General features: G+C 42.5%; 1 long non-coding RNA gene across 1 annotated transcript in view; it reads right to left on the reverse strand.

The window, feature by feature from the left end:
• LOC311445060 overlaps positions 1 to 25,911 on the reverse strand; it is a 320,201-nt gene that overhangs the window by 178,473 nt on the left and 115,817 nt on the right. Inside the window, exon 5 of the long non-coding RNA XR_014698176.1 lies at positions 15,717 to 15,826. This is a non-coding gene — a long non-coding RNA (uncharacterized lncRNA). The remainder of the gene's footprint in view (positions 1 to 15,716; positions 15,827 to 25,911) is intronic.

The following is a 25,911-nucleotide window of genomic DNA, read 5'->3' on the forward strand; positions in this document are numbered from 1 at the left end:
GACGATTTGGCTTGGCTAGCACGGGAAGTGGGATAAAGATACAAGCTGGCTTGAAGAGTATCAGAAAAGCATACGCAAAACAAGAATATTATGGTAAAAAGGGATTAGATAGCATCCTTATTAATTACAATAACACCAATTCAACGACTCATTGACTAGGCAGAAGCAGCATTTAAAAGATCAGAGACGTAGTTTATCCTCAACAGTTATAAATAAAAAAAAAAAAAAAAAAACCTGTCTACAGATGTAATGATTAACCCTTATCTACAGGAAGGGGATATAATGGCCTATTACCTATAGTTGTGGAGACACAAAGGTGTTATAAACAATTATCTTAACAATAACTATTGTTTCCATCAGCAAGGTGAGGCTGAGGTTACATCCCTCATTCTAGCCAGCCTAACTCCAAAAGTAACCGGTAACCATTTTGCTGAACGTCCACCTAAACTTGCAATCAAACTGGAGATGAAGATAAAGAGATTTAAGAGAAAAAAGCAAACATGCAAACCAACAGTCTAAGTTTCTAACAAGGACACAGGCCATATAGTAAGTCAGAGTTGTTTGGGCAGAAAGTCTTTACTATTTCTCCATGGAGCATGAGGAGAGAAAATGCCCAAGCATGGACTCAGAGTTTCAAACTCCCCAGGTTTTCCTACCTGTTCCCCAGGACCACAGAGAGAGGATTTGCTAACCAGGCTAATGAGTATAACACTCTTCTTATACAGACAAACAAAACAGTTTCTTCTGCATCCCTGGGTGAAAATAAAACATAAAAAGCAGAACTGGTAAAACTTCATCCGCCACGAGAAAACGAGCCCAACTGCTTCCTTCTCTGACTTCAGTAATCAGCAAACACTGTCCAAGGAATAGCGTGATTTACAAAAGTAATCGAGTATCAAGATACCTGGAGTCGAAGGAAGGACTCTGGATGTTGGTGACCTTTGGCTCAGCCTCTGAGGATATACCAGTCTAACGTGACACCAGTGTAAAAGAACAGACAGAAAAAATAAAATAAAATCCCAAAGCTTTGAAGTAATGTTTTATGTACGACACACTATTCAAAGAAGTAGTCTGGACTTCTTCAGTTTCTAACAACAGGTATTGCAGATGGACAGGACTAATACTTGCAGCACTGTGACTCACTGTGTCATTGCCTACCAATACACATCCTCATTTTGCAGCTGGCTAGTACTAAGGTCTATGCGGAGTGCTAGCAACAGGCAAGTATAGCAACATTCCTATGCTTGATGGAGGTACAGAGCTGTGAATCAAGGACTCTGAATAACACGATGCAGTGTACATTTGGATGTCTAACCTGCGTGTACTTCGTTTCTGCTCTACTGTGCAATGGAGAAGCAGGCAGGGAAAAGCAGAGGGAGGACTGCCTCCCTGCTGCAGCACCAGTTCAGGTTAGAGGAAAGGCAGATCCAGACACCAGATTTCATACCTGACCTTGAGCAAGACCTTCCTCTTGGGATTCTGCATTCTTTCCCACCTAACTGGAATTGCAGGGAGCACAGCAGCTAACAGATTATTTGGAAACTTCTCCTATGGGCAGAAGGAGTTTTCTAATGTGATTTACTGTAGCACTGAAAACAATAAGCTTGCTGTCAAGGAGAGGTCTCGTAGGTGCAACTTACACTCAATACAAAAATAATCAGTTGTGATTTAGCTTCTGTGCTCAACTAACCAGAGAGATCCATGGCTTCTTATACATTATCTTTAATACAAAATATATATTTTCATTCTTGCTGGCTTCCTCCACAAGGTATTCTATTCATATGGGATTTTTAGACTTATAATTTAACCATACGAACAGCTTTTGCCAATTGATGTTCGAGTCCCATGATGATATACTTTTAGATTGGAGCTTTAAGCAGCTCCAAGAAATGTTTATCCTGTCAATGAAGAGTTTAAGCAATGCACAATTTATTTTTATCTTCCTGGTGCAATGAGGGCAGGTGAAGGGGATGATAACCATTTCCACATTAATTATAAATACTGCATTACAAACGCAGGCTGCGTCTTCGGCTTTTCAGGGTCGTTAGATCTCCCTGTGTGCCTGCAACCCAAAAGTTTCTACTTGCTTTATGTTGCTTCAAGCCAACCTTATAAAACTAATCTTTCCTGCTTTCTTTTCTTATATAAGCTCCAATCACTCAAGCAAAATTGTTTTCTTTTAGTTTCTTCTTCACCACTTACTGTATTCTGGTAAACTCCATTTGGGTTCAGATTCTACAGCTAGGACATATTGTCTAACCTTGCAAGGCCAATTTTCTCAAAAACCTTTTCTTACTGGAAAGAAAAATATGTTTTATCCACTCTTCATTTAAGGAAGCTTAAATATGGGCACGTTATACAACAATAATAAAATATGTCTTAACAGATCCATGTTGCACAAATACTCTGAAAGCATTTATTCACCTCTGCTACAAACCCAGCACTTACTGGTTCTGACTGCAGTAGTTTCTTCCAGCCAGTCAAGACCAAAATGCTATCAGCATGACGAAGAAAAATTTGTGTTTGAGACTGGTGGGACTAGCAAGATGCCATTTTTTAAAACATCAATCATAGTTTCTTTCTACAATAATTGATTTCACGTACATTAAATAATTAGAAAGAGATATCCCAAACAGTAGCAGTTTCATTTAGAATATATACATAAGCAAAGAGAATAAAGAGCATGAGCACGTATTTATGGAAACTACACGATCTACATCGTGAAAACGTGTGCACCAGTCCTAATGCCAATTCTAATCCTTCAAGAAAAAGCAGAATAGACTTAAAACCCCTGGTAAAATCCTCAGTAAATATAATTGAACGTTTCATAATAAAGGCAAAATAAAGGCTGATATTTCTTTTCATCCACTGGAAAAATACCTACTCTGTTTCTGAAGGGTTTGACTGAACAAGTGCACCTTACCAGGACATAAGACATTCACAAGGTATCCTGGACAGCCTGGAGATCCTGCAGAATCCAAACTTTAATTTTATGTTGTTAGTCTCAGGATTTATTGCATAAGAATGTAATTTGCACTGTATTTCATATCTGAAGTTATTTTGATGCTATCAAGATTCCACTTAAAATTGAGAACTGGGTATTGCTCTTCCAAAATCTGTTTCCTTATGCATCGCCTGGCCCACTCCAGGTTTTTGGAAGACGTGCTGGACTAGGCCACGCACTGGGCAGATTTATCTGCTTGAATATTGCTCAACCAAACGGAATGCTCTGAGGGTGCATTATGCTCACAGGAATCACTCAGATCCCTCTGCAGTACTCAGAAGCACAGAGCGGAGGTCCCCCAGTGACTGACCACAGCAGAGTGGGGGGCAACTAAATAAAGATGATTGGGGTGATGACATGCTTTTATTTTTAATTATCCAGGTATGGTAACTTGATGAAAAAGCAACATTTCCAAGGACAGATTGATTAGATTAAGTATCTGAGACTAGAAAATATACACAGGTGCTAATAAAATTAGAACAGAGAATTGAACAAAACCTAATTAATAGGAAACAAATGACTACATAATTTAATTGTAGGCCTTTTGCTTGCACTTTAACTGGTAAGGCATCTGAGGAAGTATGTGCAAGTACAAAAGCAATCATAAACTGGCTACAGCACAATACTAATTACTTATATCTTCCAAGGAATGCAGGATGCTCACAGATGTTAAAAAAAATAAAGCTTTTTATAGAAAATAATTTGAGGTAACTACTACTAGAAAGATAGAAATCTCTCTTTTTAAGTCATACTGGGTATTTTTTGTGGATGAAATTAAAACAACTATTGCAAGTCAAAGGATCCGTTAAAAATAAGAACACAGGAGACGGATAAAGTATCTTTTTATAATATGAATCCTATAAAGACAGGACAGCTGTACACGTAACTTGTCAAGTAAATCTAAATTAGTTCACACACGGTAAAACTATATGTACCTGAGCTCTTATAGGATGTTAATGTGTACACTGAAAACAGAAAATAAATACGCTTTTTGAGTCTTGTTTTCAAGAAATCTTTGATAGTTTTGACAATCTTTCTCTAATCTTTTGTTTTCAGAAGAAATAGTATTTCAGTTTAAACAGAGCAAAGGGATTGACTGACTGACACCCTAGCATATTACTGCACAAAAGACACAAGACAGTCACGCCTAAATTTCAATGACCTAAGGTACAAGCACAGCATAAAGGAACTTCTCAGATGAGCCAAATGATTGAGTTTCACTTATAAAGGACAATAAAGCATGTAAGCATCGATTTTTTTTTCGTAAGAAACTCACAATCCTCCTTGTGAATGTGTGATCAGCAGTTTAAATTCCATTTTATTCTGGCCATCTAAAGAAAGAGCTGGTATAGATTAGAGTGAAACCTAGTTTCATAATGTTGGAAGAGATGAGAAAGGGGTTTTGTTCATATCATTCATTCTGAATTGCAATTTAAAAAAAAAAAAAAAAAAAAAAAAAAAAAGCTGTGCCTATTCTGGCTGTGTGTATAGTTGAGATGGTTCCCAAATGAACACTGACAGAGGTATTCTGAGCTCCTGGATATGAATTTTGTTTTTACTTCTATGGCTCCTCAAAGGCCATTGGGGCAGACTAAAATCAGCACTTGAGGACTATTTAAAAATACTATTTTGGAGCCCAGAACACCATACTTGTTTAGCAGCCTTTAATAAATCAGGGCTAGTTCAGATTGATCTCACTCAAGGCTACTTTGGGGAATGTGTTTTATGCATCAGCCACTATTTATCAGATAGCCATACATGTAAGATCTGTAGGACTCTCCAGACTTTCATAGAAACATATGGTTCAACTCAGTGGATGCAGTAACATCCCATATACAAAAGACAGCTATACAGGTGCATAGGTAGATTGATATAAAAACAAAGCACAGTTGTACCAGCCATCTAACTAAAAATGTACAATCAGCTCAACAAGGATGCTAATGTGAACGCTTGTTCTGTTCCTGAGAGGAGATTTGTGGTGCCTTTTTCTGCCAGGTGAATTTAACCTGGTAACACCTGAGCTCATGCACACATCCAGCCTCTTGGCCATGAGCAGAGCAGGTCAGGGTCAGATCCATGAAACAGCACTGCAGCTGCAAAGTGGGACCATTTCTCAGAGCAGAGAAAAAGCCAGAAACCTTTCAATAACACATAATTTTGGTTTGCCTATTTTTTTATAATTAGTATTCATTTGATTTTTTTTTTTTTATTACTCATTATTATTAGAAATTAGCTTGATTCCTTTTCCTTTATGAACTTTCAACTGCCATTTTTTGCAATAGGTGGTTATGGACAAGTGAAGAATAAATCTGAGGATGCACTAACTGGTTAAAAATAGAAGCCCCCAGCTATTAAAAAAAGAAAAAAAATACAACAGCAGATGTTTCTGCTCCAGGCCCAGCAGTATATGGCAGCAAATTTACAAACTCACCAATAAATCTCTCCTCATTCACAGAAGTCACTGAGGTCTGAAGGAAACCTTAATTCAAAAATGTATTACACCACCAGAAAAAAAATACTTTTAAGATTCAAAAAATCAAGCATGAGGCAAAAATGGTTTTTCTACTCCTCTCCTTCCACATGTCATCTCTCTCACGTGCCAATGCTTCCAGGCACTGCTGAATCAAAGCTCCCCTGAGTGGCTAACATGTGACTGAGCAAGGACCTCAATTTAATTCCACGAGAGCAAAAAGGGATAAAGCTGTTAAAATTTCTGGCATCTGTAACTGCATGAGAGCACTGGAGGCTGACTGAGACTGCCCAGGACAGCTGTGTTCCTGCAGAGCTGGAGCCGGGTACCCAGCACTGCCCCTAGCAGGCCCTGCCTGCGCTCACATCCAGCACGGAGCAGAAGCTCTACAGCTAATACAAGGAAAAAAATCAATGGGAAGATAAGAGGGATACTTCTTTATATATTGCTATTTACTACTGCAAAAATGCTGGGACCAGTGAGAATTTACCAAGAGAGAGAGAGGAGGATTTTCAGAATCAAAGGCAATTATTTTGTGAAGTTTTACCATATCTTTTAGGGCAACTGAGAAAGTGCCACAACCAAAGCAGGCTCACGGGAGGGCCGACACCAGAGCCTGAGGTCTCTGCTACATGTCTGCGTTGTACTGAACCATCCCCACCAGGAAAATCAAACACCGCACAACCAGCTCATCTCTGGACTGGAAATAAAACCTCAGAGGTCCATGCTAACGTAACTCAAACATCCCCCCTCACAGTTCCCTCTTTGCTGCTCACCCTACCTGCTGCAGGACGCCAAGCAGGCCCCAGGTAAATAGCGCTGCCACATCTGCGGCTCTCCCTAGGTTTAAAGGATGAAAAGCTGGAGTCGGCATTGTCCAAACTGCAAGTGGATTAGCCTTAACGTTTACACCCTCAGATATAAAAAGGAGGTGTGGAAGTTGCAGGGGGAGGCCAGCCCATGAAGCAGAGCTGGTTACAAGCACTGCTGGGCCCTTCAGGGCTCTAGCCACAAGGCCTACCACCACAGCAGCCACGCAGGCCTCAGGAGAGCCCTCACCTCACCTCATGGGGAGCCCCAGGCTGCTGGTGGTGCAGGCCAGCCCTTCTCTTCTGGGATGGCATCGAGCTCATCCCAGCCACAACCCGCCTGTCACGCTGAACATCCCCATACGCTAAGGGCAACTGCCCTGCTGCCAGGAGTTCATGATTTACCTGACTTCTTCCACCAAAGCGCCTCCAAGTCTTCCACCCCGGCTGTGGCAGCTGCTGCTGTGGAGACCACTGATCTCCCAGCGCATCGCTGACATTTCACAGAATCACAGAATCACAGAATTTTCTAGGTTGGAAGAGACCTCAAGGTCATCGAGTCCAACCTCCAACCTAACGCTAACAGCCCTCCACTAAACCATATCCCTAAGCTCTACATCTAAGCGTCTTTTGAAGACTTCCAGGGATGGTGACTCCACCACTTCCCTGGGCAGCCTGTTCCAATGCCTCACAACCCTTTCTGTAAAGAAGTTCTTCCTAACATCTAACCTAAAACTCCCCTGGCTCAACTTAAGCCCATTCCCCCTTGTCCTGTCACCAGGCACGTGGGAGAACAGGCCAACCCCCACCTCTCTACAGCCTCCTTTAAGGTATCTGTAAAGAGCAATAAGGTCACCCCTGAGCCTCCTCTTCTCCAGGCTGAACAAGCCCAGCTCCCTCAGCCGCTCCTCGTAGGACTTGTTCTCCAGGCCCCTCACCAGCTTCGTCGCCCTTCTCTGCACCCGCTCAAGCACCTCGATGTCCTTCTTGTAGCGAGGGGCCCAAAACTGAACACAGTACTCGAGGTGCGGCCTCACCAGAGCTGAGTACAGGGGGACGATCACCTCCCTAGCCCTGCTGGTCACGCTGTTCCTAATACAAGCCAGGATGCCGTTGGCCTTCTTGGCCACCTGAGCACACTGCTGGCTCATATTCAGCCGACTGTCCACCATCACTCCCAGGTCCTTCTCTGCCTGGCAGCTTTCCAACCATTCCTCTCCCAGCCTGTAGCTCTGCTTGGGGTTATTGCGCCCCAGGTGCAGGACCCGGCACTTGGCCTTGTTAAACTTCATGCAGTTGACCTCAGCCCATCGGTCCAGCCTATCCAGATCCTCCTGCAGAGCTGGATGCAGGCACAAAGTTTCCTAGCTAGTTCAAAGCTTTTCTCCCCAATCCCTTTGAAAGATGCATACACTTCAGAAACTGCCAGGAAGGAAATGAAAAAGGAACAAGAATCAGCAAAAATGCTTTATGGCGTTATAATCCCCAAAGTTGTTTATGTTTCTATCAGCTCTGAAGTTTACATTTACATTACTTGGGAAGACAGGTCTGTAGCACAGTAGGTCAGGACACATTGGAAAATAAATACATCCTAGGCTTAGTGCTGATATGAGAAGCAAAGTTTGATACTTCTGTTATTACTTTTCTAGTTCTCCTAAGGTTTACCTCAGGCATATGTTCCTCACACTTTTCACCCTTACACATGCGCAGTTGAAGTGTTGGCTCTGGAACTATATTCCACATCTTTCCATATCCTGCTGCATAGCTAACAAATAACTGCAGCAGAAAATGTATATATTCTTCCTTGGGTTGTTTCAAAAGCTCAAGCAGAATGATTACTTTCCTTGTTTCTCAAATTCCTGATGTATTAAAAGGAGACAGTACTTGCCTGCTCCCCATGTAAATGATATAGAGCTTCATGAATTAACTCATATAAGGCATTTTCAGAGTTCTTCAGCATCTTCTGGCTGAGGACCTCAAAATATTGTTATTTTTTCCTCTTACCCCAATGTCTCCTATGATTCATGAACAGGCTCACATCTCTCATGGGTCAGCAGTGATACTGGTGTATAACCTTGCTAGATACCATGATGATATTGTCCAGCATAAATTCCATTATTGTATTTCCTGAATTCCCATCTCCAGTTCCAACAGCTCGACCTATTCATCAATTTGCTTCTTTTCACAGGCTGCTCACTTGCTCCAAAAGAGCTGCATGCAGCCACAGACCCTGCTAAAAGACCCTGATCCAGAAAGCCATTTGTGTTTGTTAAATTCAAACGTATACTTTAATGCTTCCCCAGATGAAGGCTAAATTTCAGTGATGCTGGAGGAAAAAATTGAAGATTTCTAAAGAATTTTTCAGCTACTCTTTCTCTACTTAGAATGGTGCAGATTAAAAACCCCACAAAATTCATATGCAACCTAACAGGAGTGTGAGGCCAGAGTCAGGCTGCCAGACTCAACAGCAGTCACTACTTCACATCTTCTTCCTCAGATCACCACCACCAATCACTTTAGAAGCATGGTATACACATACCTTTACAGTCAATGGAAAAATTAGTTAAATGCCAGCTGTGAGCCACAATGGATGTCACCCCTAATTGCACAGTCCCAGCCCAAATTGAGAGTATCTGAGCAGGCAGACCCTCAAGTGAGTCTCTGCAGCTCACAGAGGAAGAAAACCTTCGAATTTTCAGTGTACACTGACCTGTGGCTATTACTATTGCTCTCATTATTTATTAATTTGTTAGCACTTAATTACTGTTACTTTCATCCTAAGGATTAATGCAAGGTGCTGTTAATACTAAGAGCTTGTTTAGTGTTTTTCGTGTTGAAAGCACTTGACAAGTGCTATCTAAGCCTCACATGAACAGTGTACTACCAAGACAAAGGAAAATACTTTTATCTTCTTCTGCCCCATGCTGGGAATTACATCAATGATTCCCACACGCTGTGAAGGCCCCAACTATTCTCTCTTTGCTTTTATTCATCCAGTCAGCTGTCTGGATACCTGTTGTCTCTGGTCCAATTCACCATGCTGTCAGCACCTTGTGTTATCAAGCACAAGCATTCCTGAACCTACTACTGTCATACGTGCCAGAAGATATTTTTCTTGCGTTTGCTTTATGATCTTGTCATTCACTTGTCCAAATATGATGGCTGATGCACCGTTCTTCCACTGGTGTTTATACTACATTCAGCCCCATGCCCTTTTACTTCAGCAGAAACATTCAACTCTGCTGCTTTCAATGCTATCCTTGACAAGAAAACACCCCCATTTCAAGTCCCTATTTTCCAAATGCCGTCTGTGAAAGACAGCTTCACAGGACTGCTATCCACAAACAGGGCTACGGGAGTCCTGCATTTAAAAAGACCCCAGCACATCACAGCCTCTGAAGTCTAGTAGCTGCATCGTAAATGAGACTTTGGGGTCAAATTCTACCATCCTCTGAATTAAAAAGTTTCTTTGCTGAAACAGAGAGGAAAACATGTCTAAATCTTCCAGTATTTGTGTTGACTGAAGCTGATCAAAAAGTAATTCTTTTGTGAAGTTCCCCCTTCCTTTGGAGCGAAAGGAACCCATCTTCTAGCAGCCAGTTGACCGCTAACAGTTTCTCTCCAAAAGCACTAGCAAATGCAACACACAACCACACTGCACCCCATCCACGTCAGCTGCTTCATTGGCTTTGGCACTGGGAACGTGCAGAAACGGCCTTTGAAGTAAAAACCTGAGGATCTGCAACAGGTCGTCCTCATGCACCTCTGCCAGCACAGCGGGAAACTCATCAGGGCACGCTCAGAGCTGTGACAAGTGCGTGTTGGAAAAGCCTGCCGTTGAGGCAATTTCTCTTGATGTTAATACAACTACTTTTCTAAATCACACTCTTTGTAATTTAGTGTCCAAACTTTATCATCAGCTGATTGCTTTCACAGAGTTCTTGATGAAACTCTAAATGGTTCATGGCACAGTAATTTTTCCTTGTTAATATTCTATTCTCTTCTAGAAACCAGACAATGTTTTAAAAAGGAATTGGTAGAACAATTTATAAATTCATGAGTTAAAGCAAATCTTATTCTTTGGCATATGGGGAATAAAAGGAGCTTGCTAAATCAAAGCCTTAATTTCATATGATTCCTCACTGTGCAACTTCTGTCTGACATTTGTAATTAATGTTTGCTATTCAGCTCTAACTACTCCAGTTGATGCGTCAAAGGCCTCTGTAGCATTCATACAACCTCCTCCAGGATTTAGGATATTTCCCCTGTCATAAAACTGCAGCTTGCTGCAGAAGCATCCCAGACTCTGATTGAGACTGCTGCTTGTTTTTAATCAGCCTGTCCATATTTCCACACCAGATGTGAGTGCTGGCAAAAAACCCAATGAACCATTCAGTAACTGGGCACTGAGCAGGACCCCAACCGCTGCTCAATGTGGGAAATAGGACAGACTAGTGAGGGAAAGGAAAAGATCCCAACAGACTGAGACATGCGAAACTAATGAGGAAAGGTGGGAACCAGCTTCTTCCTTCACCTCTGCTTCCTATGTAAATCATCTTTAAACTAGATACAACTATAAATCTGCAATAAAATAAGGATTTAAGAACAATTATGTGGCAAGACTTAGATATAAAAGTGATTGATGTTCCACATGAATCAGTTAGTTTCTACAAACACCTCTTTTGCTCACTCTCTGGGCTTGAGCAGCCAACATACTCCTCATCCACGGAAGAAGGAAATATTCAGTTGGTAAGAAAAGAGAGACTACTGCTCCACCAGCACTAGGTGGTGAGGAAGACATCTAAAACGTGTGATGTAGAAGACAACCCACCAGAATGCCCAGATTGTGCCTAACCCAGTGGCCTGACATAGGAAGGAAGCACACTGGGCTACCCTACCTGCAAGGGCTTTCAGAGAGACGGCCACAGCACTGGTCCCACCAGGGAGCACAGACGCAGCCACTTTTGGAGGGGCTGGGGCAATGTAGCCCCTGGCAAGCCAAGGGCAGAACGGCTGACACAGGCACACTGCAGCCTGTAAAGGAAAGACGCATCCCATAAAGCTGGATTCCAAAGCCAGTGTGTGAAATGGGATTGCTAATAGCAACAGAAGGCCCGGGTGTGCAATTTCCGTAGATATGTTTTATTGATTGAGTCAGAGAGGCCAACAGTAGCAGTTCACATGAAGTGGTGCCCTTCAACAGCAAAAATATCTCCAAAAAAATGAAAAAAGCAAACTAACAGCCTGGCATTGCAAGGACATGTGTCCAGCTCCACCACCCCAACAGGTCCACTGGCACAGCAAAAAAACACACAGCACTGCTTCCTTCTCAGTGATGGGCACAAACACACTACAGGCGTAGCGTATTTGTGCAATGCTATTGTAAACATCCCTCTGCCTTAAGAGTGAGTTTTGTCTGGAAAGCACATTTGCCTGCACTGGTAACAGATTTTTCCAAATGACTTTTACTGAGTTACTGGTGGGAGTAAATGCAGAAGTGATTGTATCTGTACAGACACCTAAAAACCCGAGTAAGTGGCTTGGAAGACAGATGTATTGTTATGGTGACAATCTAGATTAAACTGAAATTTGAGCTTTCTGAACAAAATAAATACAAGTTAAAAAAAGCATGGGCAGTAATTACCTACTGCTGCTGAAGCCAACCACTCTCTTTTGCCCTCTCCTTGAACTGAAAACAGAAATTATCCCAAAAGTTATTAGAGAGGATTGCAGACAAGCCATCTGACCCATTCATTGTAAACCAGATGAGAACAAAATAAAACAAAGAAAAGCTGGCCACAAGCTCAAGGAAACTATAAAGCTTTCTGACAACTGAATGCTTTGCCCCATCCCTGGACTTCCCTCAATCCAAGCGCTGAAAAGCACATATCTTGATTTCCTTGTAAGTAGGAAAAGCAGAGCAAATAATTACTTAATTGCAGTTTAAATGGTCGCTGCAGTAAAAAGACATTTCAGGTATGAAGCACGTTTCCTTGTAATGGACGTGGGTTTTGGCTTTACCTACACTGTGACCTTACAGACCCAGGTTAGAATAAGGTTGGGGCAGAGATGGGATCACCTGCAGGCAGCAGGGCAGCAGCTGGCATTTCACTGCTGGTGACACAGCTCTTGAGTAGCCATGGAAACTCCACTGCAACTGCCAGCCACCCCTTAGTAATCAGTAATTACGGGACTCTGACATTGGTAATGAGGAGATGTGATAACATACCAACACGTATTAGATTGCATGTGAAATCTAGGATCCAAAGTCAAAGCACTCTGATACTGTTATTTCATCAGCAAATCATTATGGCAGTGATATAAGGGGAAAAAAACAGGTCTGCATAGAGGGTAAAAAGCAAGCTGTATTTTCTGAAATTAACATTTCAGTGAAAGAAATAAATAAAAGCAGTAAAAGGGGTTGGACTTAAGTTTCACACGCAAAGCCTTTGTTTCTCTTAGTTGGCAGCAATGCATGTAATCCCAGCTCCATTTCCCTTCCAAGATGGAGACTGGTGCATAATCAAAGTGAGCAAGCAACAAATACATTCAGGGCCATTTCAGCCACTTAAAAACAGTTTTGCCCCGGCTCTTCTCTTTCAGCAAATATTTATGAGCGCTATGTTTTGTTCAGACAGCTGCTTGCTGAAAGGAAAGCCTTACACTGTACCTGAAACTCACTTAAACAGCAAACAACTTGTTTGCGGAAAATTTAGACAAAAGTAGTTTACAAAATATCTATCATGAACAGGGCAGCAAAACAGCAGCATTACTTAGCAAATGTCCAGAGGCATGAGGAGTTTAAGGCCGTCTAAAATAGGAAGTGATCCTACAAAATAGGTGATTGCCATTTTTCTTATCGATGTTATCTCTTTTCTGAGACAGAGCAATGACTTCCACGGATTTAATTCACAAGAGCCAGCTCAAGACTCTAGAGAAGCACGAGCAAAACTCTGCAGACGCTTTCCCCTTCCTCTGGCCCTAGGAGCCCTTTTTCAGGATGGTCGTGTGGGGGAACAGCTGCCCTGTGCAGACAGCTAAATGTCACCCTGTAGGCAACAACAAGCACTGCTGCATGTAGGTGGGATTAAATACCAGGGCAGCTATTTGTCACTAATCTGGATCTGCAATCAACACCCAGGCTCGCATACCTGAGTCCCTGCACACAAAAATTTTAGTATCAGCCTTCTGTTTTCCCAGCCATCTATAAATTAGACATTGGGCTGGGATTTTGACATTCACTTACTGCCAGGCCTTGGCACAGTGACACACGAGCAGCTCCGCACCCAGCCCAGCCTCTGCCGGGACAGAAGTGGCAGCAGAATTTGCTGCATGTCCATTCGATGCTGGCATTTTCATTTTTAATATCAAAAGCAGTGTATAAAGCAGCCAGGGGTCACCTCTCCTCCACACTGGGCTGCAGCTGCTCTGAAATACAAAGCTGGCTTGGCCCAGGAGAAGGACCCGGGAGGGAAGCACTACGTGCTGAGAGTTGGTGACTCCCGGTCCCTGCACAGCATACTGAAAAGCAACGACCGGGCACAACTGCTCGCTCTGGCATAACAAAAGAAAAAGCTGTGTGGGGAGGAACATGAATGCTCCCACCACGGCCAGCTGTGCCACAGGCTTTGCTCCCTGCCAAGGCTGCTGAGAGCCCTGCGAGGAGCACAGCAGTCCCCAGGCACAAGCCCTGGGGCGGTGGCCGTGTCAGTTTTGGACATGATGCCCACACTATTTATGTATTTATTTAATATTTTATCATGGAGCAACAGGGAAGGAGTTGTTCAATACCATCATTAACAAATCATTGACCCAATTATCTGCCTTTCTATTTCATTTCAAATTTACAATCTCGTTACTGCTTCTGTGACAGGAATAGATTTTCAGATGATTTCAGAAGTAGTTAGGATGCCATTATGACTCAGTGCATGTGACCAAATGTCTCTCTGAGTGATTCTGTTGGATTAATGTAGCCATTCAATGAATGAAACTTAATATTCCAGTAAAGAGCAGCTGACCATTTCAGAACAGGAAAGATTTCTTTCACACGTTATGGTGTTTTCAGTGTCATTGAGTGTTAAGGACAAGTTCCAGCTCTGCAAGGATCTGAGAGTTGACACACAAGGGGGAACTCCCTGGCCATGGGGGGGACCTGGCTGATTCCCCCAGCCACGGCTGAGAAGGCAAAGACACAAGGTGGGTCACGCACCACAACCTTAACCCACATCTAAAGCTGAGCCCTCAGATTCACTCAGTGCAGCAGAAAGGACTTTTTGGACAGGTTTTATTCCCTATAAAATAAAAGCTCCAAAGCTGAACTGTCTGAATGTTGTTGACTATGTTATTTAAGCTATCTTGTCAAAGCACTGTGCTGCCATATGAAGTGCATTTCCAGAAAGAGAATGAGATTATAGCCCCCTCTGACGTCCTTAAAGCCATAGTGACAAACAGGATGAGCCAGCCTGGGCTCTGTACAGGACTCACAGTAACTCCTCTAACTCCTGGATTTGGGAACACAAGAGCGACCTTCAGCTCTACTGTGGACAAATTCAGCCTCACGTCACATTTTGCTCCCCAGTCAGGCAGTCTGCCTTCCCAAACAAAAGGCAAACACAAAATCTGCTGAAGCAACTTAAACCTACTATATGTATGTGTGAAAAACTACGCAAATATTAAGTAAAGATCACACAGGCAAATGATGGATATCTGAGATAAAACCCACAGGATCCTGACACTCATCCTGCACTGCTTTGTCCTGGTGAGAGTGAAAAATGAGTCTCTTCGCTCCCAGGAACTGTGGGGAGCCACAATACACCACTTTTGCTGTCCTTATACAGCACCATCCCCACACCAGAAGTGAATCCCCAACGCAGCATCGATGTAGGAACGACACAGCAACTCTCATCCCTGTCTTGCATCGGAAGGCTCCTATGCTTTTACTATTTGAAGTGCCTGAAAAGAGAGAATACTTGACCTAGTAAGGATTTAGAAAGGGTTGCAGAAACTTGATAGGGTTAACTGCTTCTATATTGCTTGGCAATATCTCTTCAGAACCACTTGGTTTCAAAACTACTTCAGCCAAACTTAGGAAAACATGCATGTGAGCAAACCTCCTCTTACAAATAAAAAGCTCCCTAGAGAAAGGAAAAGGAGGTATTTTTACCTGCAATATGTTCAGATAAACTTTATAGGTATACCTTAAGCATACCGATAGGTATACAGATATGTGTGTATGTAGCATAGATACTCCTTAGCTCCAGAAATCTGTGGGCCACATCTAACACATGCTCCTCACCCCCCCCCCCCCAAGCTTGCAGTTGTGCAACACTACCTGCTGCAGGGCTTGATTTTAAAGCCTGTAACAACACATATTTGCATGTTCCAGAGAAACAACAGAAATGTGAAGACAGTGATTAATTTTGCCACAACTCACCCATAACTTCACCCATCCACAGCGTGCTGAAGTTACACGTAGGCCCCGCCCATTTGAATAACCCAGGAATCTGAACGCTGCATCCCCAAAGGAACTGGTTCTTCAGTTTCCTGAAACAATTTTGTAAATCTTACCCAGAATGGAATTAACAAGCACAGCCATTAACGAGCAGCAGCAAACAACATTATTTGGCTAGTTCCAACATCAATCACCACAGGTAAGGAAAAGTGAGGACCTGGTTCTGATCAGCTGACCGACTCCTCAGCTTTGCATCAGACAAACATTTTATTAATACAGGAGATCAAACGCTACAATTTTTAATTGGGTGCATCTCTTCTAAGCCTTTTAAAGATTTTGATTTTTTTCTTAGATGATTACCTAAGAAAGGACTTTAAAAGTTTCTCCCTTAATACACGCTGCTAATAAAGCACTTAAATGCAGATCACATTCCATTATGATTTTGAATGAGGACAAAAACCCTGACCCAACTCACTGTTCACATCACTGGGGGCTTTGCTAATGTCTACAACACGTACTTGATTTCAGACGCAGACGGTACAGATTTAATTCGTCTTCAACTATTTTCTTACACTCTGTTTTCTAAAAGAAATTATCTTTTTTCCCTTTGGTAGAGGTGAGCCAAGATGAACCAAGCAAGTTTTCTTGCCTTTTAGTGCATAAGCATTGGGAAGGCTTGGGCATAACATATTTGATATTTACAACATTGTAACATCACTGCATAGTAATTAAAGCTTGCAGTAGAAAATGGCACATTAACTAAAATTACAGCAGGCCTGAAAGGTCCTTTCTATGTGGATGGTTGTTTTGTAAACACTAAAATGAAGATATGAGCTCAGACAGCATTAGCAGAGGAAATGCTGAAAGGTGAGGTGTGTGTCCCTCCAGAACTCTTTGAACAGCCTGAATTCATGCCCACGCGAGCAGGAACTGAAATCACCACTGACTAAAGTGCCATCGGATGTACCTTACTCACACACGCTCTTTTGCAGAGAAGAGAAGCAGCAGCAGGTTGTTTCAGGTGTTACTGCTCGTTTGCTCTAATTGTATCCCACCTGCAATGTCAGATACAGCATCTAATTTCAAACCTATGCTTTGAACATCTTCAAGCTGCCCACCCAGAAATCAGTGAATCCTGCAAGTTCCTTGAATGTGCAAGTTCCCAGGGTCAGATCCTCAGCAAACCACCACTTCAGCAGCTTCCCAACACACTGACTTGCAGTCCAGGAAACAGAAGCAGCCTTAGAGTAGATTAAAGGTGCTGCATGAGGTCCAGCATTTTGTGAATGCCCTGTGGGCTGCCAGGACAAAGTACAGGCAACACAGAGAAACTGGGGGTGAGGAGGGCAGCATAGGGAGAGTGTAACTCATGGTGCTTAGGGACATGGGTTAGTGGGTGCTACTGGTGGTAGGGGGACAGGTGGACCTGATGATCCTGGAGGCCTTTTCCAACATTAATATGACTCTATTATAAGTAGAGAGGTTCTAGGATTGCTAAGAGCACATAAATCATCCAAATAGCATCACAAAATTCAGAAGATGCAGAAATATGGCAGTAAAACGCCAGTGTCATCCAAGGCATGTACCAGAGACACGTAACTGAGAAAAGAAGTGAGAGATCTCAAGGTCTGATGCAACAAAAAGAGGAGAATCCCTACATTTTGACAGACTGGTCTCTTTGTGTTTCCAAATATACATATTGTAAAGATCTGGTCAAATCTGTCCTCCTGTTAAAAGAAACCCAAAACTGAAAGTAATGCTTCAAGGCTGAGATCTGTGTTTCTTCATCAGGATGGGCAGAATGACAAGATCAGACAGTTGGTAGAGTTTAAGCTGTTTGTTTGAAACTCAGGGCATACAACACCGAGCAAATCAAATGCATCATTGACAAAGGTGCCATTTAATGAGTTTATAATCATACCACAGCCTTCCATACACATTGCAAAGCATGAAGAGCAAAATGCAGTCATAACACAGCGCTGCTGTGCTTAATTACCTCTGAAGTGCAGAGACAGGAAACTGTTCACATTTGCAGTTGATTTTTTTTTTTTTTTTTGCTTAGCTTTAACTTAATCTCTTGCTAGTAAAAAAAAAAAAAAAAAAAAAAAAAAAAGGAATTGTACAACCATGAAATTTCATCCCTGCGTTAAAGACAAATACCTACATTTGAGGGCCTAGTTGGACAATTTCATTAAGTTTCCACCTCCTGTACCTTAATTTGGATCTTGGAAGATGGAGCTGAACCAAAGAGGTAGTGACAATTCCATATTTATTCAGGATAGGGAGACTACTTATTTTTCTCTGTTTCTGTGTGGAAGTTATTTCACTACATGTTAAAAGAAGAAAAAAAAAAAAAAGGCTTTTATCCATCAACACATGTAGATATTAAATAAATGATGTTTTTATTAGATGTGTCTTTTTTAGTTTCTGTTTCTTACTGTAACACTGGTTTATTTACCATATTTGCCACAAAGTCAGTCAAAGAAAAACAGTTGAGTTACAAAATAGTGTTGTTTTTTTTTTCTCCTCACATTTTTCTGTAGCGTTTTCCTTCTCTAGGTTTAAAAAATAAAAGGCTGGTGTCTCTGGTTCCTGAAGTTAGCAGGGTTTTGGTATATGGGACTCTATCTAGATACACTGAAAGAAACCCTCATTTGATGTATATAACCTGGCTGAAATACAGGGACAGAAAGGCTCTGGCTTTATTTTAAGATCAGCTCTACCACAAACAACTGGACTTATTGATCCAGGCACTAAAATTTAATATACAGTTTCTCTTGGTGCTGAGCTACATTTCAGCTGCCTGCTGCTAACCCAGCTGACAACCCAGGCTGCCTTTTGGTGCGTGCTCAGCAGTTTGGGCATCTAATTCTGCTGGTCATGAGCTTGGAAATAGGTTTATTAACAACTTCACTTTTTATTTCCAAGTCCAGTTTGGGTTTTCTGTATTTGATGGTGCTTAAAACAAGAGTAAAATCCCCAAGGGAAGGATTTGTCTTCTAATTAAGCCCTCAAGGAACTGCAACAAAGCAAGGTGAGCAGAAGGCAGGGAGAATCAGACCTTCCAGAAGGGCTGAGACAAACAAAAGATAGCCAGAGGCAGAGGCAGCTGTCACATGGGACCACACTGCTGGCTTACTGGACTCTACCTGAGCTTCAGGTTAATGGGGCTGCTCCAGGGGTCATCTAGGACGAACAACATGCACAAGCACTCAGCTCTGCCTTTTGGTAGAACATCCAGGTCCCTCAGCCACAAAGAGTTCAGACACTCTAGACACTCATGTTACATCCCCTTTATTCATAACCTCTAAAGGCTGTACAAGGGACGGACCCTTCACAGTGCAGAAGCTGAATGACTTAACTGATAGGTGCTAGGTGACTGGTGTAAGGTCAAGCGGAAACCTGGTACTGCGCTAGGAGCACAGCCCAAATCTTCTCAGGCATACAGCAGCTCTTTAGGAAATGCTGCATCTTAACTACAGGATGGGCTGTCCACCACACCGAGCTGAGCTTCCTCTGACCTCTGCCTGCTCTGTGACACTGGCCAGCGACTGTCTAGGAAAAGCTTTGTCAATCAAATCACTGGGAATTTGTGGTTTATTTTTTTCCAGAACAGACCACCGCCACTTCTGGAACTTCAATAAATGGATTATGCTCTTTAACTAAGCTCATTTTTTCTTTCCTCCCTGTTTTAGCATTTGAAGCACTGTTTTCTTTTGTGTCTGGCTATGTTAGACTAATCAATAAGAAATTATACTTTTGCCTTTCTACATTCCAAGAAAAGCAAATGCAACATATTTCTCACTCATTTGCATCGATTGCAACGCAAAACCAGAGAAAACTAATGGAAATTCCTCGCAGCGACCCTAAAGCTGCCATCCTAATGCTACTGGGGAATTGCCCTGTCAACACTAACTTCATTTGCAGAGAGTATTATTTTTAACGATGTATACATCTGCAGTTGTATACAGCTTTTTTCTCCTCGCTAAAATTAATCACTGTGAGATTAATTTCACTTGAAGAGACTTGCTCAATTAGGACTCAGCCCCAGTGTGCTAGCTCCTTACCCGAGGGCTGAGCCGGCCGGCCGTGACTGCTGGCTGCTGCTCCACACAGGTGAGAGCATCTCCACCTTACGTAGGTGACTGTTACCACCTGGAGCTTGGTGCTCAGAACAATAAATGCAGAAACTCAATTCTTTCGATATTTGGGGATAAAAGAATCCAAAGTAAGGCCAGGAGCAGAATGACGGGCACGACATTTTTAAAGGAAGTGTTCTGTAATGAAAATGTTCTCCTAACTCACAAGTCAGAGTGGTAAGCTGGTACTGCAAACAGGAATCAGGAATGGTTTTATCAGATCCAGACTTCTCAGCTGTCCTCTTTCCACAAAATGGAAGGTATTTTGTCCCGCACTGAGCCACTTGTCTTTCCCCTGCACCTACACACCTGCAGCTGTGCAGCCCCTTGTGCCTGCAGGGAGCAGCAGAACTCCTGCCCTGGCTGGAGGTATCACCCCGCTCCCCAGGGAGCCTCCAGCTCCCCCTGCTTGCTGGACAAAAACTGCTGAGTAGCACTTTATTATATTTCATTTCTTTCCTTTTCCCAGACTCTATTTTCTTCTAAACTCTTTTTTTAGGGGAGGCATTTGCTGATGGAGAAAGAGGTAGGTCTCACCATGCAACCAGGGTAGCAGCAGGCAGAGATACGCAGTGCTGCTCGTATCCAGAGTGCTCCTGAGCAGTACTAGCACACCGCTGGAAAAATGACTGTCCATGGCGAGGCTGAAAATGGGGGTGGACAAAATGAGAGCTAGAAAAAATACCCTTTGGATGGCTTCCCCAGCAATTAATTCATTGTCAAATGCAGACTCCATCCCCCTGGAAGGATGCACCCAGCTGCAGTGTCAGCCTTTGAGTGGCTCTGTTCACGTCAGTGTTAGAGAGCAGAATTAGTCTCAGAGATAAGGAGTAAGTAATGAAAGCGACTGGTTTTCTCCATCAACGTCACTTCAGTCTTTTTTACAATAATAAATGCCTCACAAATAAGCAGGAAAAAATAGCAACAGTGGATTTGCATCCCCGAGAAAAGTTAATGTTTCTACTTGGCTAATTCATTGCTGAATATTGATATACTGACAACGGTGACAGAGTATTTATATAGCTTAAAATGCAAACATGCTGGGCCAGATTTCCAACAGAGCTGAGGATACTGGATGCCTTTGTAAAACTCTCTGTGCCTTAATTAGTGCTAATTTGGAGCTCAGCTCTTAGAAATGCAGATCCAGCTATGGACAGTCAGCCAAGTCCAACACTGATTTCTTCTCCAAGCTTATTCGTAAGAAAAAAATGCAAGGAATTAGGGATTTCCCTCCTGTAACGAGTGCACCGAGTAACAAATCCATCACCTGGCCATCTGTGAGTCCTCCCAGCAGTGAAAATCCTAAGATACAACACAGGGACATGCACACAAATTCCAGAAAGGTTTACATCAAAGCACTGAGAACAATATGAAAATCGCTATACAGCACTATTGGTGAGGGTTTTATTTAAAAAAATATTGATGACGTATAAAGTGCAGGAGAAAATCTTCAGTTGCAGAAACAGTCACTAAAAGATGACGGAGCAGCACATTCACAGCAGAATAAACTTAGTACCAAGCAGAGTAAACTCAGTACCAGCTGTGGACACAGGGCAGAGTCTGACACACTGGCAATTTCAGTGCCTCCCTTCCTCCTCCTCCTTCACTGAGGGGTGCTCTTAAAGGATTCCTGGAAATAATGTGGTGAATCATTCAGGAAACCCAATGAATCAAAATAAAGGACCACAGCTGCACTGGGGGTGAAAGCCTTGCCTGTATAAAGCACAACACCTGGGCACAAGAACACTACCGCTCCCAGAACAGGACTGTAGAGAGATTTGGGCAGTGAGTACACCTCATAACTGCCCCTTGCATAGGAGGACAGGCAGCATTGTCACAGCCAGTATTGTCCCAAGGGGTCAGCCACCACGAACCAGGCTGCAAGGCAATCAGATTCATTTTCATTTGGTTTTGCTTACTGTACACTTTTTAAGCTCTGAAGATAAACGTGGGATAGAAGAATTCTGCACAGTTAGCTCGCTAGGTTTGATCCCTACTCCTCACTATCTCATCTTTCAAAACAAAACATTTCTGTTTTCTGTTCCCAGCGACACGGCCAGGGCTGTTCCAGGCCCGGACAGCACGACCTGGGCCCAGCTCCCGCTGCTGCTCATCTGCTGCAGCCCAGCACAGCTCTCTGGAGCAGCCCTGTACTGCAACGAGTCCAGGAGGAGTCTCTGGGAGAGAAGGAAGAGGCTGTGCCTTAGTTCCTCCACTCAGAAATAGGCAAAGGACAAGAAAACCTTTTACCATTAATGCCAGTTAACTCCCGTTCCAAAGCAAAACGATGATCTGAGCCTCATCAATATATTCACAGCAGAGACGACCACAACAGATGTGAGATATTCCAGATCGATAACCCAGCTACAATTTGTTACAGCGTTCTGCAATTCATCTGAGGCTGTCTGTATTCATTCACTCTATGCATCAATTTAGGCTTTTCCTGGTAAGCCTTTTCGTAAGCAGTAGATTTAAATAATTAGAATAAAATATTGGTATAAACATCATTAAAGTTTGTACATCAGCAATGTATGACTTGTACTGTAATTAAACCTGTAACCACAGTTATTGTTATAATAACTAATTGTATTTCATGACAGCCAGTAGCAGTTAACTAACGCTAAAGCCTTTTGCAGTGATTCAAGCATGGTCCAATTCTGAGTTTCAGAAGTATTTTATATTTACTGTAAAGCTTTTCTGTTTCTAAAGCTGTATTGCTAAGGAACGTGCATTAGTATTATCACTAGCATTAACATTTACTACAAACATCATACAACCGCTACTGTTGCCTGGCAGTTTACCTGCTTTGCCCGGTTGCACTGGTTGGCCCAAATACACAACCTCACCGTGCAGACATCACGGCTTCTGCATCCTCAGAGCACTGCAACTGCACAGCCATCACAACTGATTTAAAACACTGCTATGGCAGTCGTGAGCAGAATTCAACACGGCCTGGATCTCCTTGTGAATGGGGCCATAAAAACACATAGAAAATGACATTCCCTGCTTCCATCTGTTTTTATGATTAAAAATTGGCTCTGGATTTTGAAAGCAACCTTAGACTGACAGAATCATTTTAAATAAGGCCTTGTCAATGGCTTCATTTCTTTCCAACTAGGTGTGCTATAACTTAAACCATCTTGAGACAAACATTAAGTCACCGCTTGAAAAAATAAATGGTCTTTCAGGGGCTCAGCACCTAAACTATGTATGACTTGAAAATCCCAAACCATCCCCTTAAGTTCCACTGGTTTCTTCCAATTCAGATTAAAAAGCACTTATGTAACCCGAGGAGAGAAGGCAGTTTTAGGAAAAAGTGTTCCACCATCTCCTGGAATGGCTCTCATATAGAGATTAATGCTCTAAATGATTCACAGGACAGTGAAGTCAAAGTGTTCATAAACTTTTACAAGAGTGGAATTAGACCAGAACTGAGTGTTATAGGAAATGTCACCCTGTCCACTTCACATTCCCTTGGGACTCACTCTATAATAAGACCAGAAGAGAACATGGCATACGTGGCGATGTATGTACAGCGAGTCAGTGCATCCAAGGAGCTCCGGTCATATTACCACGATATTTCAGTACCATCACCCTCGCCTTAGTACTGGGGAGATTACTGACAGGCACACAAGAGGCCACAGGCTTGCTGAAGGTCACACGCTAAGGCAGCAGCAAGGTGAGGGCAGCACACACAGCACCCCGATCAGCTGCTGGGCTGTGCTGAGTTCCTATTAAGGCAGAAGTGCTGTACGTGGTATTTGCACCACTACCGAGTTATGGAGATAAATGAACCTTTGAAAGAACTGGAGCTGGTTAAACAGTCACACATCACACAATAGGAGTTCTTTTACAGAGGTAAAATCTGATTCACATGGAGAGAAATGTATTTAATAACACTGCGAAGTGGGAAGGCAAAGCCGAGTCCTTTTACATGCAAATACAGAGAAAACTTCTCAGCTAGCATTTCCAAAGTTGTTGTTGCATATGCAAAAGCCATGATGATATTTTCAATTCCGTGTTACTCATCTTTCCCACCTTAATGCTAGGTTGTTAGAAACTCCATGCAGTGGGAGGAAGAGAAAGCTGTGAATGAGTACATTTTGCAAAATATCAGCCCCAGAAATAGAGAATGTTTTTCAAAATTTGTCTGAGAATGAAATATGTCTTGCAAGATCACAATCAATCACTGCAAGTACTTCATCTGGAAATCCTAGTGAATAGAACCATATTGCAAAACCTTCCTACAAAAAACAACGTCTGCAACAAACCAGACCATGAAGATTTGTGAGGATGCAAAACAAGTCACAATATGTTTCCTGAATTCCTTCCATCCATCTTTTGATGACATCTCACTCCAAACAGGGCAGGCAGGAGTTGCACCACGCCCTCTACAACTGCACGCAATGCAGCAAGGAAATATGCTGCACCAGCAGGCTTTTTTCCCTTTTCCTCTATAAAATCTGGGGGGGGGGGGAGGGAGGAGGAAGAAAATTTCTCCCACCACTCTGCTAGGAATGTATCACTTTCATGCTCTCCAATACAAGGCTGTACATTTTGGGCTTGATACCATTACTAAAATCAATGGGCAGCTTCATATTGAATAAGCTGCATAATTAGATGTGCAATAAAAATCTGCTCCCAGCAGAGGTACCGTTCCCTGCAATGTAACAATATGGCCACAGCCCTTATGGGGGGAGGCTCGGGAAGCCCTGCAGCACACCTTAAAGAACAGGGGAAGCACCATATGCAGGTGCATCCAGAAAGCCAGATGTGTTGGATCAAGCGCTCCCAGACGGGCTGTGCGCTGCTGCTTGCCATGCTTACCGTGCCGTGTCACATCCCCCTGTGGCACGTCGGTGTGCGCTCCTGGAAAGGACCCACACGTGCCATATGCCTCCCCGAGCAGCTTACAAGAACAACATCACGTAACGCCATGCAGGCAGCTGGACCGGTGGGGCCTCGCGTTATCTTTATGCTACACGGCAGGTATGAGACCTGCACGTTGGCTAAATCTATATTGTACTCTTTTGGTCATACATCATTAGCTCAAATAACTCTTGGAGTTGGCTTCTAGTAGTAAATGAACCAAAACCTTCTCTTTTATTGCTTGTTAGAGTTCTTAGCAGATGAGAACTAAGAATTTTCTTTGCTGACAAGGTCGTATATCATTTCAAGATGAAATGTAACACTGAATAACCACCATTACCATTGCCATTTTATAGGAACCTCTTTGTTTTCCTACAATCTTATTTATTGATGTAATTTTACCATAGTGTTGAATATTCCACTTAGGTTTTCAAAGCTGTTTTTCTAGAGTGAGCATATTTTTCTTCATTCCCCATGCAAAACTATGGGGGTTTCAATACCTCCGATTAATAAAACGTTAGCACTTTTTCTGTAAAATCAAAAGCAACAATGAAGTCACCGGACTATATGCCTTTGTGAGATGGACATGCATGTGTCCAGCATTACTCTCCTGGACACACTGGAGCGTGGCTGATCCTCTAAATTAGGAAAGCAAGCACATGCTGAAATCAAATTATTCTGTTCAGAACACAGCAGGTAAGGAATGGAAAACCAAAAGAATTCGGCATGTTATTTGGATTTTCAGTTACTGCCCAACACAGTCACTTCAGATTGGTTTTAGGCTTTTACAGAACCAGTATTTATAAAACTCACATAAAGAAGAGTTTCTACCAAATACATTTTTTTTTAGTGTTTCAGAACACTTTAAGACAACAGAAAAACCTTTCACAGAATTTCCTAGGTTGGAAGAGACCTCAAGGTCATCGAGTCCAACCTCCAACCTAACGCTAACAGCCCTCCACTAAACCATATCCCCAACCTAGGAAATTCTGTGAAAGGTTTTTCTGTTGTCTATTCAGACTTTTTTTTTCTTGTGGCCAGTTACGTCTTTGGCTACCAAGAGCATGTTGTTAAATAACAAAACTGGACTGGATCAGACCAAAAGTATGTTTGGTGGCATTTTTGTATTTACTAACCCCTCATCAGTTTCACCTCCCCCTTCAGGAGTT

Source organism: Aythya ferina, assembly GCF_964211825.1.
Source record: "Aythya ferina genome assembly, chromosome: 15".
NCBI classification, from domain to species: domain Eukaryota; kingdom Metazoa; phylum Chordata; class Aves; order Anseriformes; family Anatidae; genus Aythya; species Aythya ferina.